Here is an 18,821-nt window from a genome sequence, read left to right on the forward strand (position 1 = left end):
CACTGTGTGTTTGTAATATTTTTTATAAATTCATTTGTTGTCAGGATGACCATTTTACAGAAATGTTGTAAGGATGACCATTTTACAGAAATGTTGTACATCATCATTACAAATACTGTTATCTAGTCCTGGTACTAATTCCTTAAATCTGTAACCATATAAGAATTACTTGTAATGATGTTTACTACAATAAACTTGTTAATAGAATATTGATGGTGTTAATATGAAGAAGTGCGCAAAATGACGTCAATTGACGAATTACAGGAGCCCACAACAACCTGTGCAGGTGTCATTTTGTCTGTTTGTGTGTACAGAACAACCTCCTAAACAAGACCAATCAGTCATAGTACAAGCAAACATTGTTTTGATGTTATACTACTATAGGGAAGCCCACCATTTACACTGACAAAGAAAATACATTGATACATTGTATACGTTAATATTTATCTTAGTGGTTTCACTATATACAGATAAGCTAATACTAGTACAGAAAATAAAGTGATATTACAACTATAGTGTATGAGTGTAAGCATTTATTGGTATCTAGGCAACAGGTGAATACATTGATAAAACATCTCCCAAGACTCCTTCACATCTGCAGTAAACTCTTCTTGCAGTAGAGCTTGTAGTGCTTTAATGATGGCATCTTCCAACACCTGCACGTGTACAAGATAAAGACCGATCATTAATCTTATCATAGATACTTACGATATATCCATTAACATCCACTCCATATACAGTGGCCATCCTGAGAGCAATGCTTTTCAGCCATTACGTGTTATTAATGTTCTTTATAAATTCATCTGTTGTCAGGATGACCATATAACAGAAATGTTGTAAATCATCATTACCAATACTGGTATTTAGTCCTGGTACTAATTCCTTAAATCTGTAACCATAAGAATTATTTGTAACGATGTTTACTGTAATAAACTTGTTAATAGAATATTGATGGTGTTAAAATGAGGAAGTATGCAAAATGACCGGGAGCCCACAACAACCTGTACAGGTGCCATTTTGTCTGTTCACGTGTACAAAACAACCTGCCATACAAGACCAACCAGTCATGGTACAAGTAAACATTGTTTTGATGTTATACTCTGACAAAGAATTACTTACTTTTTGCACAACTCTTTTCCCACTTCTTCTATACTTATTCTGCTAGTGACCCTTTTCCAGTTTTCTTTAACTATGGTAGAATCTTGCAGTGACAGTACTGATCCACTGTTCATGATCTACAAATGAATGGATAGACCAGAATAGCTAAATATCACTACACACAACAATCAGTTAACCATGTAATGTAGTTTGCTGCCCCAGCAACAAACTAAAGTTAACAGCCTAGGGTGGGTGGGTTGTCTGCACGGTGGCTCTGAAGTCACTGGTTATCTGTAATATTTTGTACTAGTCTGTTTGTTATGATCACTGAATGATAAAAATAAGACTGGTATCTAGAGCTGGGCAATAGTAAAAAAAATATCGAGTATTGTGATATTAATTTTCAAATCGTATCATGATATTTAGCCTCTACACTATCATGATGGATGTAACACTTCTAAATGACTACTAGTAGTTCTATTCGTGAACCATATTCTTGCCTTTTCACAAGAAAGGAGCAATGAAACAATGTATAAATTAGCAAGTTTGTTCACATAATTCTCAATTGTACAAGCAGCTAACTACTGATCTGTCATTTAGATACTATCGTGATACATATTGTTATCATGATATATTCTATCATGATATATTCATTACTATCAATCACCTTGTGAAAATTTTGTTATCGCCCACCTCTACTGGCAACCAGTCCTGGTGCTACCAAAAAAATATTCTTGTAATCAAGACACACGGTAGTGTGTCGTGCGGCCCAAGAAGCCAGCGTGCCATACCATGAGTATATTGACAGGAAGAAAGAAAACGTAATTTTCACACCTTTGTAGCTCCGTGATCCTTCATCCGATTGGAACCAGTTTTGCTGCAGAGGTGCCCGCCAGGTAGGCCACCCCACATACCCAGGGGCGTAGAGAGGGGGGGTTCCAGGGGGTTCAGGAACCCCCCCTGTAAAATTTAGACTTCTGCAAGCAGGATCCTAACACACCATTTAGTGTGGCAGGACAAAATGAGTGAGTTGATAAAACTTACATTCATCTCTCAGGGAAGGATTTACAGAGGTAACACTACTAACATGAGCCCTCTTCAAAACTTGTTAAAAAGATCGATATACTCTAATAGAGCAGTCAGGTATACTCTAATAGAACATGCATGTAAATATCCATGTCCATATGAAGTTTTTCAGACATTCCAACATTAAATGCAAAACTTAGCATGACCTTATACTGCTATAGCTTTGGTGTGCAGTGTTTAAAGATATAGAGCTCCAGTAATTTATCACTTGTGTTATGCAAAATTAATTCATGCTATGCATATTTGTATAGTTAGCTATATTGTTTTGATTGTCATTTGTATCAGTGGATTCATGGCTCCTATACCACAGTGAGATATAACCATCACTTACAGATTACTATATGTGTCTCTATGTGTTATGCTGTCTGTTTCCACTAGGTGACTTTATCTAGTACTACCTTCATCCCTGGGGAACTTAATGCATCATAATTAATGTACTTTTTGCATAAAATATAGTAATTTGCTGAGTTTTGATTTATTAAAATATTGAAAGTCTCTCAGCGGCTGGGGGCTGTGCCCCCAGCTTCTAGTAACTCAATGCTGGTGCTGGAACCCCCCTTCAAAAAATCCTGGCTACGTCCCTGCATACCAAATTTGAAGAAAATCGCCTTGGCCATTTCCGAGATATGAGTGCCCAAAAGTTCATTTTTATTTCTTGGTTTTTTCTTCTTATTCTTCATCTTTTTGCACACTTTGCTATAAAACACAAATGCGTATTCCGATCGCCTTGAAATTTGGCACACATAAAGGGAGTCCAACGACGAATCCTAATATCAAATTTGGTGCAAATTCAGTGAATGGTTCAGGAGTTATGATCGATTATTCGCGTAAAACAAGATTGATTTGTTGTCACACCTACAGGGTAAACCGCTTCATGGAATGAGTTGAAAATCGGTTTGTGGATAGATCAACTATTGTAGGAGTGCGTTTAGGTGGTTTGAAAACAATCGAAATTAAGATCATGGAGATATGACATGAAACCGAAGATGTGTAGCAATTGCACGATCGAGATTCGTGAATAAAAATACCAATAATTTTCACGCCTACCAGGCAAACCGCTTAGAGCAGTGAGCTGAAAATTGGTATGTAGCTGGAATAGTCATCGTAGAAAGTCCTTGCAGTAGTACAGAACAATCGGTGCACAAACTACTGACTTATGATTCCAAAGCCAACTCCGTGTAGCAAATGCGAGATCGATACTCTAATAGAACAGTCACCCAAATAGAGCATTCACCTAGTTCATGACTTACTCCATTATAGATTGCAAGTTATGCTGTAGGGAGTTCAGCAGCAACCAGTTATGTATAATAAGGCATCAGTCTGGTTTATGCAACATCTTTTAGTGAAAAAAATCAAGCTTGTAGCCTCCCAGTCTGAAGGCATTGGTTACTCAGTCAGTCAGTCAGGCAGTCAGTCAGGCAGGCAGTCATGCAGTCAGTCAGTAAATAATTCCACTAAATATAATTTTTTTTAAATTCTGTAGCAACCTATGTAAAACATTTTTGGCCATTTTTGGGCTTAATTCTACCTAACCAATACTACCATGAAGCTATTGTGAGGCTGATTTCTGGTCAATATTGTTTTGAAAAGGTGCTAACTTCCATGATCCCTAATAAACAGTACAACTGTACTGTATGATAATATTATGGTATGCACATTTGAATTAGCCTGCATAATTATTGTGTTTTCTGTACCTGTCCTTGACTATGTCAGAATGTTGTTCAAACAATACTAGTTGACTGCTCATGATCTACAAATAAATGGATAGACCAAAGTAGCTACTATGGTTGGTGGCTTACTTGGATCAACTGAAACATCTTGGCTGTTGTAAAGCCATCTTCTTCTAATACACTGATCATTGATATTATCATAGATACTTACGATATATGCGTTAATGTCCACTCCATAGGCAACGCCTGTAAGCAAGCCATTGTGTACCTGCAGTTATACCACCAAACTATAATGTCTTATTGTAGGTGGAGGATGTCATGTAGTTTTTCTTTCTTCAGTTCAGACATGTAATGCTTTTCCAGTCATGGTACCAACATCTGCAAAATGTTATTCACATGTACAAAGAAGCCTGAAAGTGTATATTGGTGATATTATATAGGACAGTGGGTACATGCTAAACATACAATATACTTATACAGTATAACATTCATGAACAGTAATACTAAAGGCACTCAACGATACCTTTCAGAAATAAGACTAACAAGTTGTGTGCATAGTTCCAGCTGTGATGAAATCCAAATCAGATAATACAAGATATATTCACATCATCCGTGTCAATGTGTCCCATCATGTTTACTACAGGGGAACAATGTCAAGGTGAAGAGAATACCAAATTAAACACTATTCATAGTGATAACATAATATCTTCTGACTTCAATAGACATGCTAGCATATCAACACAACGTGTTAACCAAACATGATTTCGAGGATGGGCACCTTTACAAATTAAAAGTAGGGGTGCTCACCAGTGGAGTAGACAGACCCAGGCATCAAGCTACCATCAGCTACCCTAAAGATGTGGGCTGGAACAGTTGCTTATGACATCCACAAATGAACAAAAAATATCTAGCACAACTTGTGCAACACTAAAATCTGTGTCAGCTTTGCCAATGTTTTTCTTTCTGAGTATCGCAATTGTGACAAAAGGGAGGCAAAAAACAGCAGTGAGATCATGAACCACTGGGCAGCATTGTGACAAGGACTAAAGATAGAGGATTGGCTTTGAACCTACCACTAGTGTAGCAGACAATATACATTCGATTAAGTTGTATAGAAATGTGGTCAAAACTCGAATAGCCAAAAATGAGGCAGCCTAGAGATCTGAATCTCGTCTATCTGTGTGGTAGATAATTCATAGATAAATAGTCCAATCATGCAATTTCATTAAATTGTTTACTTAGAGTGTGTTGGACATTTTTCTCAGTCTAGAGTTGATGTCTCAGAGTGAACAGAGTGGTGCTTATAGTAGGGCAACTGGAGGGGCTCCTTATGCAAATGCACTTAGCAGGGTCTACAGCTCGATTAAGGAGAATGGCATAGCTGACATAGGCCTAGCCTCTGCGCTAGATGTTGGAGTTAACCCGAGCGACTTCGTTCAGGTGCCTGCCAGTTGCTTGAAGGTGGCCAAGTTGGATGGGTCCAAGGAGATCCCCAATGTGATGGGAACGGGAGATCATGCAAAACATGCCAAGCCAATCATTGTCTACCCCGGAAGGAAGAAGTTTGAGTATGGTGTACATGAGTATACACAGGCTACGCATGTCAAGCTTACGGATGAAGAGCTGACTATGTTGGCAATTGCCAACCACAGATCTAGTACTGCTATGGGGTGGGAGTGACCTTGTTGCAGCAACCCATGATATAACATTCTTGTTATGGGGTTCTTGAATTCTACGGCGAGTGGGCCTTGGTTGCTGACCCAAAGGTCGATGACCTCACCCGAGATGAAAAGAGCTTCCTCGAGAAATGTGATGTCTATGCAGCAAAGGGCGCCTGTGTGCGCCATGGGAGCAGTGAATCATCAGGCGATCAACCACACGACTGGGCAGGGGAAGTTGCAGGAGTTAAGGTCGCCCGAGTACCCTGGTGACAGTACTTCCTCGGCAAAGGACAAGTGGAAAAGGACCACTGTGATGCTTTACGCTGCTGCACACCCAACCTCTAAGCACAACATGCTGTTTTCCCTTGACGAGGGCGTTAAGAACATCTCTGCAGCTTGGGTGCCTGGTCTCCCAATGCCAGTTAAGGGCTGAGTTGATCAGTTTATCGGTGTAAGAGTTGGAGGTGTTCCTGCCGGCTGCCACAAGTTGTATGTCATAAAGTAAGCATGCAAGAAGATCACAGCCAACGGGTTACTCCGTGCAATGCCTGGAGTGACCAAACTTAAGGGGATCAATTGAGATCTTGCAACCGTTGAGGCGAATGGTGTGGCTTGCCGCAGTGGGGCTGCGTACTACCTTGCAGGCATGCACAAAAAGCCCCTCAAGGTAGATTAGAACAAAGATGAACACAGAGAAGCTCTGATCTGTGCAGGTGCATACCTGCATATTGTTATCCCCAGTTCCATCCTCGCCGGATCTCCTGCATTCAACAACACCCTTGAATAAGCACAAGACGAGTGCGGGGATTGGGTGTCTGAGTGCCGAGTGTACGCAGACACAATGGGAGAAAAGGTGTCCACTGGGCTTGCTGACATCATGGGGAAGTACTCTCTCGGTGTGAAGGGTATTGAAGATGTTGAGGAGCTGAAACAAGCCTATGAGGATGCGCCAGACGATGTCTCTAAGAAACAGATTAGCAATTTCATTAAATTGTTTTATGGTACTTGTTTAGTCAGGATTTGTTTTCTTTCTTTTCTGTTTGTTTGTAAACTGACCAGCTCTGTTTCAAGGTCATCATGTGATAGAACACTATAAGTTTTCATTCAAGTTTCATCCTAGTCATACACTGCTGCAGTACGTATATGTTAAGACCATTAACTAACTAGCGCTTGCAATGAGTATTGCAATTAGTCTATAGAGCAAATAGATAGCGATGCACAATGCATTTAAAATGCTATAATGATACCCACATGAAGATGGGTAAACTGCTGAAGCAATGGACTTGTATAATGAAATTGGTACTTCAGTATATTAACAAGAGTAAACAGCAAATTTTGTAAATGAGTAACAAATTTGGTGTAGGCCAATAATGATGATCAGCTCTCCAGGATATTAGCTTAACATCATTTTACATACTTCCTTCCTCAATGAATGTCACTTGCATCAACTGACGTCATTTACACTTTTTCATATTAGCACTATCAATATTCTATTTATAAGTTTATTGTAGTAAACATTATTACAAGTTTATTGTAGTAAACATTATTACAAGTAATTCTTACGGTTGCTCAAAGCTGCAACATTACTGCACATGCATAGTACTATTAATAATGTTAATCTGTTAAAGCAGTCTTGTAAATGAGAATATGCAAGACGAATGCACAGAACTGATGCAAAGTATAAGAAATAGTTAAAAGCTGCAATGCTATGATCAATTTGGCAAAGTAGAAGTACTTTCGAATGAACGACTGCTATACACGAAGCTTTTTTCCGCAACCCAAACATGTCAGTGTTTTATAAACACAACCTGTTTCATAACAAACAGCCATTGTTTAATGTTAAAGCACATTGTCAAATAGCAATCTTTCATGGTTCCCACTGGAATGTGCTGATATCCATTAATACAACACGTTACTATTTTAAACATGTCAATTCTGGTGATACCGGTGAATTGTCAAGTTCATTCTTTACTTACACATCATAGTGATCATCAGTGAGTGTACCTATCTAACAATACTACATGGTTAACTGATTGTTGTGTGTAGTGATGTTTAGCTACTCTGGTCTGTCCATTCATTTGTAGATCATGAACAGTGAACCAGTATTGTCACAGAAAGATTCTACCATAGTTAAAGAAAGCTGGAAAAGAGTCACCAGTAGAATAAGTTTAGAAGAAGTGGGAAAAAAGTTGTGCAAAAAGTAAGTAATTCTTTGTCAGAGTAAATGGTGAGCTTCCACACAGTGTAACATCAAAACAATGTTTGCTTGTACCATGACTGGTTGGTCTTGTATAGCAGGTTGTTTTGTACACACAAGCAGACAAAATGGCACCTCTACAGGTTGTTGTGGGCTAGACTGTATGTACTATAATTCGTCAATTGACGTCATTTTGATTAACACTATCAATATTCTATTAACAAGTTTATTGTAGTAAGCATCATTACAAATAATATTTTTGTTGTTGTAGAATTAGTACCAGGACTGGATTCCAGTCTTGGGAATGATGAACAAAGGATTTTTGCCACTCGGTGATCACAACAAACCGACTAGTGCAAAACATTACAGACGCACAATGGCTTAAGAGCATTGGCCTCAAGATGGCCATTACCTATGGAGTGGACATTAGTGGATATATCGTAAGTATCTATGATAATATTAATGATCAGTCTTTATCTTGTACATGTGTAGGTGCTGGAAGATGGCATCATTGAAACTTTGCAAGCCTTCCTTAAAGCCGAGTTCACTATATGCTTATTGACTAAATACTATATTTACAATATCAACGCACAATTGCTATAATGCACCATGGTGTAAGATGAATATGTAGTTAGCTGGACAGGTATGTATAGAAACAAAGTCCAAGATATTCCACTACATAACAGATTACACTTCAAAGACCTGTACACACGGTGTAAATAGTAAGCAAACCCTTATTTGTGTTCCAACTACAATGGCATCAACACTGTAGTATTCTCCAGTGACCACTAATAACCTGCAGAACAGTCAGTATCAAGGATTAGAATGATATGACTTGATGTCTGTAACACAGAGCAATCCAGTAATGATTGTATTTTATTTGAAGTTTACGAACTTTATGATTTCATATTGAAAGTGATCATAATAACTCAAGCACTACTTACTCTTTCCAATAACATTTTTAAAACAATTCCTCCTTAGTATAGATACCATTTTTACATAATTTGTTAAAATGACAGCACATTATGAACTAAGAGTACAATATCACGATACATCAAGCAAATATATATATATATATATCAGCATAATTATACTGACCCATCTTACATACTGCAATGGGACTTGAGGTTTGCGCTCCCTTTGTGTTATAAACTTTTTTTTCAACAGCTGATTATACCATCAAGAATGGATTATCACTTAGGTTGGCTTGGCCTCCAACAACTGTCAGTGGAAATATTATTACAAAATGACCCTCCGCCACTTTATCCCAACCAGTATTGATGATGAGTTGTGTTAGTAGTTGCAGTTGAAAGCAGCTAGGTGTAGTGTTGTACTGTTACTTCCTCCATAATAATTATTATTAAATTCACTTCGTTACAAAACAAACTGTAATGCATGTCTGTATATACATTGTATATACATTGTATATATTTTGAGAAATGCCTCAGCAAATTTTTCGGTTTGGCATCATTGCAAGGCTACAAGCAAATGGCTTCTTCTCTAGTGACAGGTGAAGGAATCTTCAAGAAAGTCACATTTGGTGATTCAAAATATGTGAGACCACATGGTCATCACTTAGTACCCAAAGAGCTGCTCTTTCAGGGGAGCCACTCCCGCAGTCCCAGGGCGGTGAGGGACAGAGAAAATCCAAGCCTGAATCCTCTCAAATAGGAAAACCTTGGTAGTAACTTCAACAATGGACCCAGTACCAATAGTGACAAACTGAATAAACGTATCAAAGTACATCACTTTTCAAAAGGTTGTAAAGGACACTCAGAATACAGCCTAGTGTCCAAGGTCCAACACCAGGAAAACTATGGTGATGGAAGACACCATCAAGTGTAAAACCATATATACTACAACAGGTATCAAAGCATGTTCCACAGTCTCAGCCACTAGAGACAATAGTCATCTTTCTTAACTGCCACATCATAGTGATCATCAGTGAGTATACCTATCTAACAATACTACATGGTTAACTGATTGTTGTGTGTAGTGATATTTAGCTACTCTGGTCTATACATTCATTTGTAAATGAACCAGTACTGTGTGAACAACATTTCGCCATAGCTGGAGAAAAGTCACTAGAAGAAGTTGGAAAGTGATTCTTTTGTAAGAGTATTCCATACAGTTTAAGAATGTTTGCTCGTACCTTGACTGGTTGGTCTTGTATAGCAGGCTGTTTGTACAGACAAAATGGCACCTGTACAGGTTGTTATGGGCTCCACTGTATGTACTGTAATTCCAATTGACATCATTTTGATTAACACCGTCAGTATTCTATTAACAAGTTTATTGTACTAAATATCATTGGGGCGAGCCTGAGCGAGCCCCACACTAGCGAGTTGCCCACGTAAATTCATGTCATTCACCATGCGCAAACAATTACAAAAGAAATCAGAAAACTTACCGAATTAATGCCCACTATACTCCATGCCACGGTAAAGTAAACAGCGAAGATTATAGCACTTCCATATATGCTCGTGTCATCAACCATGTCACGGAAAAATAAACGGCGTAGACTACGGCACTTCCATATATGCTCGTGTCATCGACCATGTCACGGAAAAATAAACGGCATAGATTACAGCACTTCCATATATGCTCGTGTCATCGACCATGTCACGCTCCGCCACGTGTCATCAACCTGTCACGCTTTGTCACGTGTCGTCAACCTGTTACACTCCGCCACGCGTCGTCAACCATGAAATGAAATAAATCAATCTCTTTATTTATCATGGATAGGGAAGAACACCTTAGAAGAAGAGAGCAGTATAGATTGAGAAGAGATCGAGAAACTCCACAGGTAGCAGAAGAAAGACGAAGGAGAAACAGAGAATGTCAGAGAAGACGTGCTCAATTTGCACAACAGCAAAGGGTTAGAATCATACAGCAGAGAAGACAGGATTAGTATGTTTGCTATATATAAATTTGTAAAACTCACAAAAATATTTTAGTAGAGGAGCTCACCTAATATCGGACGGGCTCCAATATCGGACACCATTTCTCCTAAACTACAATAAATATTCAAACATTCTGCACATCTCCAGGTAGGCCAATGCTTCATCAACTTGTGTACCAAGTTTCAGATCTCTCGGGTTCTTGGTCTCGGTACAGCAGTCTTTTGAAGACAAGTCTGAATATTATTACCTCGTACCCATAGCTTCTAAATTCCCTTCAGGCTCGCCCCACGATGCTCCTAGCATCTGCCTAGTTACAAGTAGTTCTTACAGTTGTTGATTTAAGGTATTAGTACCAGGACTAGAAGATGCAAGTCTCAGGAAAGGTTAATTACAAAATTTCTGCCATTCAGTAACAAAACAAACAGATTTATAGAAAATATTACAAACACACAATAGTTGAAAAGCATTGCTCTCAGGATGGCCACTATATATGGAGTAGACGTCAATGGATATATCGTAAGTATCTATGATAATATTAATGATCGGTCTTTATCTTGTACATGTGTAGATATTGTTTGGAAAATGCCACCATCATTGAATTTTGCAAGCTTTTGCTTCAAACTGAGTTCACTTGTGAAGCTAGTCTTGACAGATGTTCTATAAACATCTTCACCAACTGCCTGTAGATACCAATATGCTTACAGACTAAATACTATATTTGCAATATCAATGCACACTTGTTACAATGCACCATGGTTATCAAATGTTTAAGATGTATATGTAGTTAGCTGGTATATATAAATAGGAACAATCACAATGCAATGTAAGTATCAAGAGTTAGAAGTATGTCAATTAGACAATAATCTAAACGGCAACCTGATACTACTAGCATGATAACATAATATAAGACCAAAACACCATCTCAGTATTGTGACTTAAGAAGGAATAGAGGCAATAAGGAAACAAGCAAGTACTTTACCTCCTTGCAAGCATCTGATGAAGCTTAAAGAACAATTAGTAACGGACATTTAATATCTTTTCACAAATTCCAACAGATTCAATGTCATAAACAGGAGCCACTATGAGCAATGACTTATATAGAGCACAAACTTGGTGGCTAGTTTGTATACCGATGCTAGTCCACAAGATATTCCACTACATCACAGTTTGTATTTCAAAGACCTGTACACACATGGTTCAAATAGCATGTAGACCAAATTTATATTTTCAACTACAAATTACATCAATACTGTAGTATTCTCTTTTGTATGACCAGTGTATGACTGTTGATAACCTGCTGAACGGTCAGTAGCAAGGATTAGACTGCTCTGACTTGATTTCTGTAATACAGAGCAACCCATAATGTATTTGCAGTTTACGAACTTCATGATTTCATGTTAAAAGTGATCATGACAACTCATACACTACTTAGAGCACATCCAACAGTTGTCAATGACGGTGTAGATGTGTTTCTATATCAGTAGCATTTCTGTAAATTTTGCAACACAAGTAAATAAAGGAGTATGTTCCAGACATGTGAACTGTAAGAAATGATAGAAGACCACTCAATCAGTTGTCATAACAGCATCTACACAGGTTGTCCTAGTCTCCTTCCAATAACATTACAACAAGCACTTCCTCCTTAGTACACACCATTTTGTGTCATTCAAGGCATCTATTACAATGACAGCACGTTAGGAACTAACATTGCAGAAACAATATGTATCAACATATATTGGCCTAGAGTTTTTGTAAGAGTAAGAAATAGATTTAGGCTATATATGCATTAACCGAAGAGCATGTAAACCATGTGTTGCCCTAATGATACAAATTTGTTGCATTTCATGCTGTATTAAAAGTATCATATATATAATGTGAAAATAGTTATCTGCTATATACTTTTGAGGAGTGTTTTATCCAAGCTGTAAAACTATATATATTTCAGGTACGAACGACTGCAGCAACAGATAAAATACAGATATTATATCCTAAATTCTTCAAACAGGAAATGTCTTCATATATATATTGCAGTAAACACGAAAAGAACTAGTGAGACATATTAGCATACATACCTGGCAAAAACTATTTCATTGTTCATGTGCAATTGAGTATAAATGAACTATATACATTGTACAAGACTCTGCTATATCGTCACCTTGACAACAAATGAATTTATAGAGAATATTACACATGTGTAGGTGTTAGAAGATGTCATCATTGAGACTGTTCAAGTACTACTACAAGAAGAGTTCACCTATGAAGTTTGCGAGACATTCTTTATTGTCTGTAGTACGTACAAATCATTTAAATTACGGCATTATGGAGTATTCCATGTATACAGCATTATGAAACTTTGTATAGATGAAATATAATGTGCTTCTGTAGCTGAGTATTCTAAATTCCTGGAGACATCGTGACTGCTTTGATTTAAGTCACCCAACTGTACAAGCTTTCTCTTTTGTGAGAACCAGGTATACACTCCACTCAGGTTAATCCTTGCTGGAAACCGCATAACTGCATTTGTACCAGTCCAGGAGACAAAGCAAAGTCCAAGGATGACATCAGCTCTAAAAGAGTTCCCTATAGAGTGGGATGCATGACCATCCAAAACACATCCAGACTAAGATGAATGTTTTACCACATAACAAAGGTATTTAACATAAAAGAAATTGCTAATCTGGCACTATGACACACTTTAATAGAACCACTCTATATTGTTATAGGTAATGTGTTTCAATTTGCATTAAAAGAATTAGCATTAACTAGTCTCCCATGTTTCTCTAAGCTTGTCACAACACTAAACATGTGCATAGAATATCCTCCACCCTCCAGTCACAACACAACTTAAAAATCACCTCAATTATTTAAACTTCACAGTGCAACAATGGTTGGTCTAATGGCATTCTTTAAAAAACACAGCTTAGCAGAACTACGTCACTACCTAAAAACAGAGCAAGCTCTCACCATATTTCCGTATTAATAGAGCAGACCTATCACCAGTCCAGGAGACAAAGCAAGATCCCCACCCCACTCACAAGACAAGACTCCAGAAGAAATCTTCTGGGACTGGGAGATATTGGACTCTGGCTCTAATAGTGAACACCATGTACACTCTACAACAGCCAAAATCGTGGAAGACAGGCTTTCTCACACACAATGTTAATGCAGAGGAGGAAGGCATTAAGGAAAAGTAACCTATTCCTGACACATCCCACGCCAAGGTTCCTAAGCTGGACCAATTGAGAATGTTGTATGGAACAAAGGTGGTGGACAGAAATCTAGCTACATAGCCTTAAAGATTCATCCTAAACACTGCCACACATCTGGTGAACGTGCTAGAATCAGACTGGTAGGAATCCCTCCAAATTCCAGAAACACAGTAGTGTCTGCACAACAAGCTCTGAAGCTTCTAAGAAACGCCTCAACACATTTTTCAGATTGGCTTCATTGCAAGGCTTCTCCTATCTCAACAAGCAACTGACTCCTCTCTCTAGTGACATGTGAAGGAACCTTCAAGAAAGTCAAATTTGGTGATTCATTTCAGCAAAAAAAAAAAAAAATTAAATAGAGGTGTACCGATATAAGAAAACTAAACCGATCCGATACTGATACGATATGGATTAATCATTTTCAAACCAATACGATACCGATACGATATACCGATATAACTAAGTGTAGCTATTTATGTTTGAAGAACCACATATGCCATGTTTAACTTTATTTAGCTACTGAAGAAACTACTGAAGACAGTCTTAAGATTATTGGCTATGCTTGGTTACCCATGGTGGTATGGCCTCTATTGACAGCTCAGACTATAAGGCACCCACAAATATTTTAATACATGCCCCTGCCAAGATTAGTCCGGATTACTCCGTATTTTAATGGCTTGTAGAGATGGCTGGTTGTTTTATGCTGTACTCTTGGTTCATCTTTTTGCTGTTTCCCCAGGCTCATCACTATGAGTGTTTGTTGTATGATTGGTAAGCTTTGTGACAACAAAACAGTAATTATCCACGCACTTAGTTGGCTTCACGTAACATACTGCTTTTAGACAAGGAAGATAACTACTGTTTCCCGCCCTTGTTAGCTAAATAGTAGGGTTTATAATATGGCTTGATCATTGGACAGTGTCCTCAAGATAGTTCAGTTGTATATCGGTGTATCGTATCGGTTTTTAGCAGCAATATCTGCTCCCACCGATATAGTAGAAATGTCTATATCGGCCACCGATACGATATGTATCGGTATATCGGTACACCTCTAAAATTAATACAATACCACGTGGTAGTCATCAGAAGTGCCCAAACAGCTGTTTAGCCACTCCTACAGTTCCAGGGATGTGAGGGACAGAGAAAAACCAAGCCTCCTCAAACAGGAAAGCCTTGGTAGTAATTTCAACAATGGACCCAGTACCAATAGTGACAAATTCAATAAACATATCACTTTTCGAAGGGTTGTAAAGGACACCCAGAGTGTCCAGGGTCCAATATCAGGGAAACCGTGGTGATGACACCTTCAATACACACTAGCAACAAGTATCAGAGCATGCCATAACCACTAAAGACAATAGCCATTCAACAAGTATCAGAGGTCACATGTCCAAAGCAGGCACCAAAATTTTCCACTGGTATCAGTGAACACATCAATCAACATCAGAGATGATTAGGAACCTGCCCAGTAGCTATAGTAAACCCCAATCAACTTATAATCTTGCCATTCCACCCTTATCTATATCTGAAGGATTCGCCTTGGATCCCCTATAGTAAACCCCAATCAACTTATAATCTTGCCATTCCACCCTTATCTATATCTGAAGGATTCGCCTTGGATCCCCTGGGGAGGCACCCCCAATGGCAGAGACGATCTGACCAAACCATTGCAGGTCGAGCCATATGTCATTCATACAAAGTCAAAGGGGTATCAACTCCATGCCAACACTCCCTCCCTCGGTGATATTCCCAGGTTTAGAATAGTGGTGCAGTGCCAGAAATAAGTCAGCCATCAGACATTTTCCAAGCAAGTTCCCATTTCAACCATTTGGTGACTTGTTCGGTCAAACGTCTGACCAGCAGCAGAAGCGAGAACAGAAGCCATGTGGTAAAGCTGTAGCTACACAATCAAAAATAGCAATTTACCATTACAAATTGATATGAACCAGGCTATAAACAGTGCTACGTCAAATTAGCTACCCAGCATCCCAGCTATTTTGTCCAGGAATCATGTGTAAGGCAAGGAATATTCTAATACTTTGGTGCACATGCTGGCAGTCTGTGAGAATGAATTTGTGACTTTGTGCATTGCTTCGTGAAAAACTAAGGTGTATAGGGTGAAAAGAGTTTACAGAAGAGAAAAGGAGTTGATAGGTGACCTGTCACGTACATGGTTTTGGTGGGCTACAGTTGAGCCACACCGATAGTGCTGGATGCTACCTCTTGGTACTCTTACAGTCATGGATTTCAAATAGAAGGAAACAGTAGAAAACCAATATTATTAAATGACAAGCCAACTGCTGAACTGGAAGACGTGATACCTGGTGACATAGTTGTGGTTCTTGCTACAGCCAAGTCACTATCGTGGTAGTACAACTTGCTTGAGCAGGTGTGGCTATTATCAAAGCTATGGCGTTTAATGTAGTATACCCTGTAGCTAAATAATTGTAGCTCATGAGTAAGCTAACTATTATATATATTGTATTGATAGCTCTATTAGAGTATTTTAATGGGCAGGTGACTGCTCTATTAGAGTGTTTCGAGGATTTTAGAGAAAGGATCCAAACAATGCTGCAAAGAACATTGTGCTATACAATCCAACCTGTATATTCCATGATAACTTTATCAGACATTTTCTGTGGGTTGCTTTCTTGTCCTGTTCCCGTTTTGCTTGAATTCTACTTACCCCATTATGCCCAACATTTCTTGACAGATAATAGTTTACAATACTACCCCAGCAATCCCTTCTTGTGGTGAATTTTCCAGCTACCGTATTTAAAATCTCCATTCTTAGTAACACATCAACTAAAATTTCATAGAGCACTACAACAGTAACCATTATTCTGCCAGGCACCATGGTTTTTATATCAGTCTGGTAATCTTTCACACTCATAAACAGATTTTTATAAATAACATTCCTTCGATCTTCAAACAACTGCCAAAGCCCTAGAATCTATTTTCTGATTAAACATCAAAGGAATTACTGACATACTGCTACTAAGGGTGAGATAGTTAAGTTATGATAATCAAGGTCTGTGTTGGAAACAAAAATGTAACCACAATTACCAGTAAATGCTGACAGACAATCAGTGCCTGACCAGTCTAATGAACCCACAAAAAATTACTAACCTTCAAAATCCACCAGGATCATAAAGGAGCAGTTTGTAGAAGTTACAAGTTACTGTGAAATTTACACTAAATCCCAGTTCTGCCTCTCTAGCCAAAAATGTCCGCATACTCTTAGATCTCCTTCCCCAATAATTTGAGCTGCCATACATATACCACCAAACACTGGTGCTTCTTCTCCCCTTCCAAAAGGACCTCTACTTTTCCTAATGCCTGGGCCTTGCAGAGTGGGGCTACAAGGATTGAGCTCACAGATGGTAAGGTAGTGGCATAGATAGTAATATAATGGTAGCGGCTACTCATCCAGCTTCTCCTTTGGATCCTATGAAAAAAATTATCATTTAGGGGTGAAACAGAATACTAGGCACGCATATGGTTCCACTGGTTGCTAAACATTCATGACGTTCTGCCACGTCTGTACAAACACTAGCCTGCCAGTGAAAGCCTAAACACACTAAACGCCAGCTGTGAAATATTCTGGTTACATTTCTGTTGCTAACACAGACCTTGATTATCATAACTTTATTTCTTCTGAACGCCATCGCACTTCATACCCTAGCTTATCCAAAGCATTGTGCATGTGCTCGTCTCGGTTGCCCTCGCGGTTGCCCTCGCGGTTGCCCTCGCGGTTGCCCTCGCGGTTGCCCTCGCGGTTGCCCTCGCGGTTGCCCTCGCGGTTGCCCTCGCGGTTGCCCTCGCGGTCTGGTGTGACTCTAGTCTCGCGGCGCCCGACCCTAAAAAGAGGCTCCTTTTAGGGTCGGGCGCCGCGAGACTAGTGTGACTCGTATCGTAAACACATGTGGTGCACGTGCCTCCCACGTGGTGTTGTAATCACGTGTCTAAGAGTATCACCATTCAGTGATTTCTCCTTTGGAAGAGGGGCGGGAATTAGGATTTAAGGGAGGGGAGAGGTGTGTTTTCTTTACAGGGCCGCCCAGAGAAATTAAGGGGCCCGGGGCAAAGTGTTAAAAGTTAAAGTGGGGCCCCAGGGGCAAGGAGGTTTCCATTGAAGACCAAAAAAAAAAAAAGATCATTACATGCTGACAATGACAATAGCTGCCCCTCACCAACCATTTCTCCTTTTTTATAAGCTAAACTACTCCAAAGAATACTGTGACTGCTCTATTAGAGTATCTAGATATGACTGCTCTATTGGAGTATCTAGATATGACTGCTCTATTAGTATATCGATCTTTTAAATAGGTATTCATGGACCTCCTGGAGCCCGTGGCAAAATGTCCCAGTTGCTCCCCCCCATGTGGGTGGCCCTGGTTCTTTATAAAATCTTAAATGGTTTAATAGACGTTTCACTCCTAGAAATAACTCTCTCATCAGTAGAGGTCACAACAAAAGATTTGCGCTACAATATCTTCGACAGTTAATAGCTACAAGTTCAGCTTTTTTCCACGAGTAATCCCTCAGTGGAATGCTTTACCAAGTGTCACTGTCAATGCACCAACTCTACAACAATTCTCTACACTTGTACACTAGTGATCTCTTCAATTACTTAATTACTTTCTTACATTCTAATTTAATTTGTAATTAATCATTGTACATATTTGAGTCTTACAATTATAAATATAATAAATAGAGAGGGGTAAAAGTCTATAATTATGAAGCTAGCTAGCTAGCCAAAGTTCACAACAGTTGAAATATAGTTGCTGAATTAGTGTGCCGGTCATGGATGTTGATTTTGTGATTGGGTGGAGCCAGATGGCTGGTAGAATTTGATGCATGAGTGTTGATGTAATATAGGACAAACATGTGCACCTCACCCAAGAAGTTTTTGAAGTTATCTCAATTAAGATTTGCAGTATACTCAAATTCCTGCATGTTGCTATAGTGCCTTATGTTATCATATACGCCAATAC

General features: G+C 38.9%; 1 long non-coding RNA gene across 2 annotated transcripts; it reads right to left on the reverse strand.

The window, feature by feature from the left end:
- Positions 1 to 375: 375 nt before the first annotated feature.
- Positions 376 to 17,588, reverse strand: LOC136236690 (uncharacterized). 2 transcript variants are annotated; one of them, XR_010692204.1, is made up of 9 exons: positions 17,457 to 17,588; positions 16,954 to 17,272; positions 4,378 to 4,491; positions 3,984 to 4,232; positions 3,879 to 3,934; positions 1,766 to 1,815; positions 1,120 to 1,235; positions 709 to 889; positions 376 to 656 (listed from the first exon to the last, which is right to left on the reverse strand). It is a non-coding gene; the product is annotated as an uncharacterized lncRNA (long non-coding RNA). The 2 variants fall into 2 exon arrangements; XR_010692203.1 differs by lacking the exon at positions 1,766 to 1,815.
- Between the last annotated feature and the right edge of the window lie 1,233 nt (positions 17,589 to 18,821).

This window comes from Dysidea avara, chromosome 10 (genome assembly GCF_963678975.1).
Source record: "Dysidea avara chromosome 10, odDysAvar1.4, whole genome shotgun sequence".
Lineage (NCBI taxonomy): Eukaryota > Metazoa > Porifera > Demospongiae > Dictyoceratida > Dysideidae > Dysidea > Dysidea avara.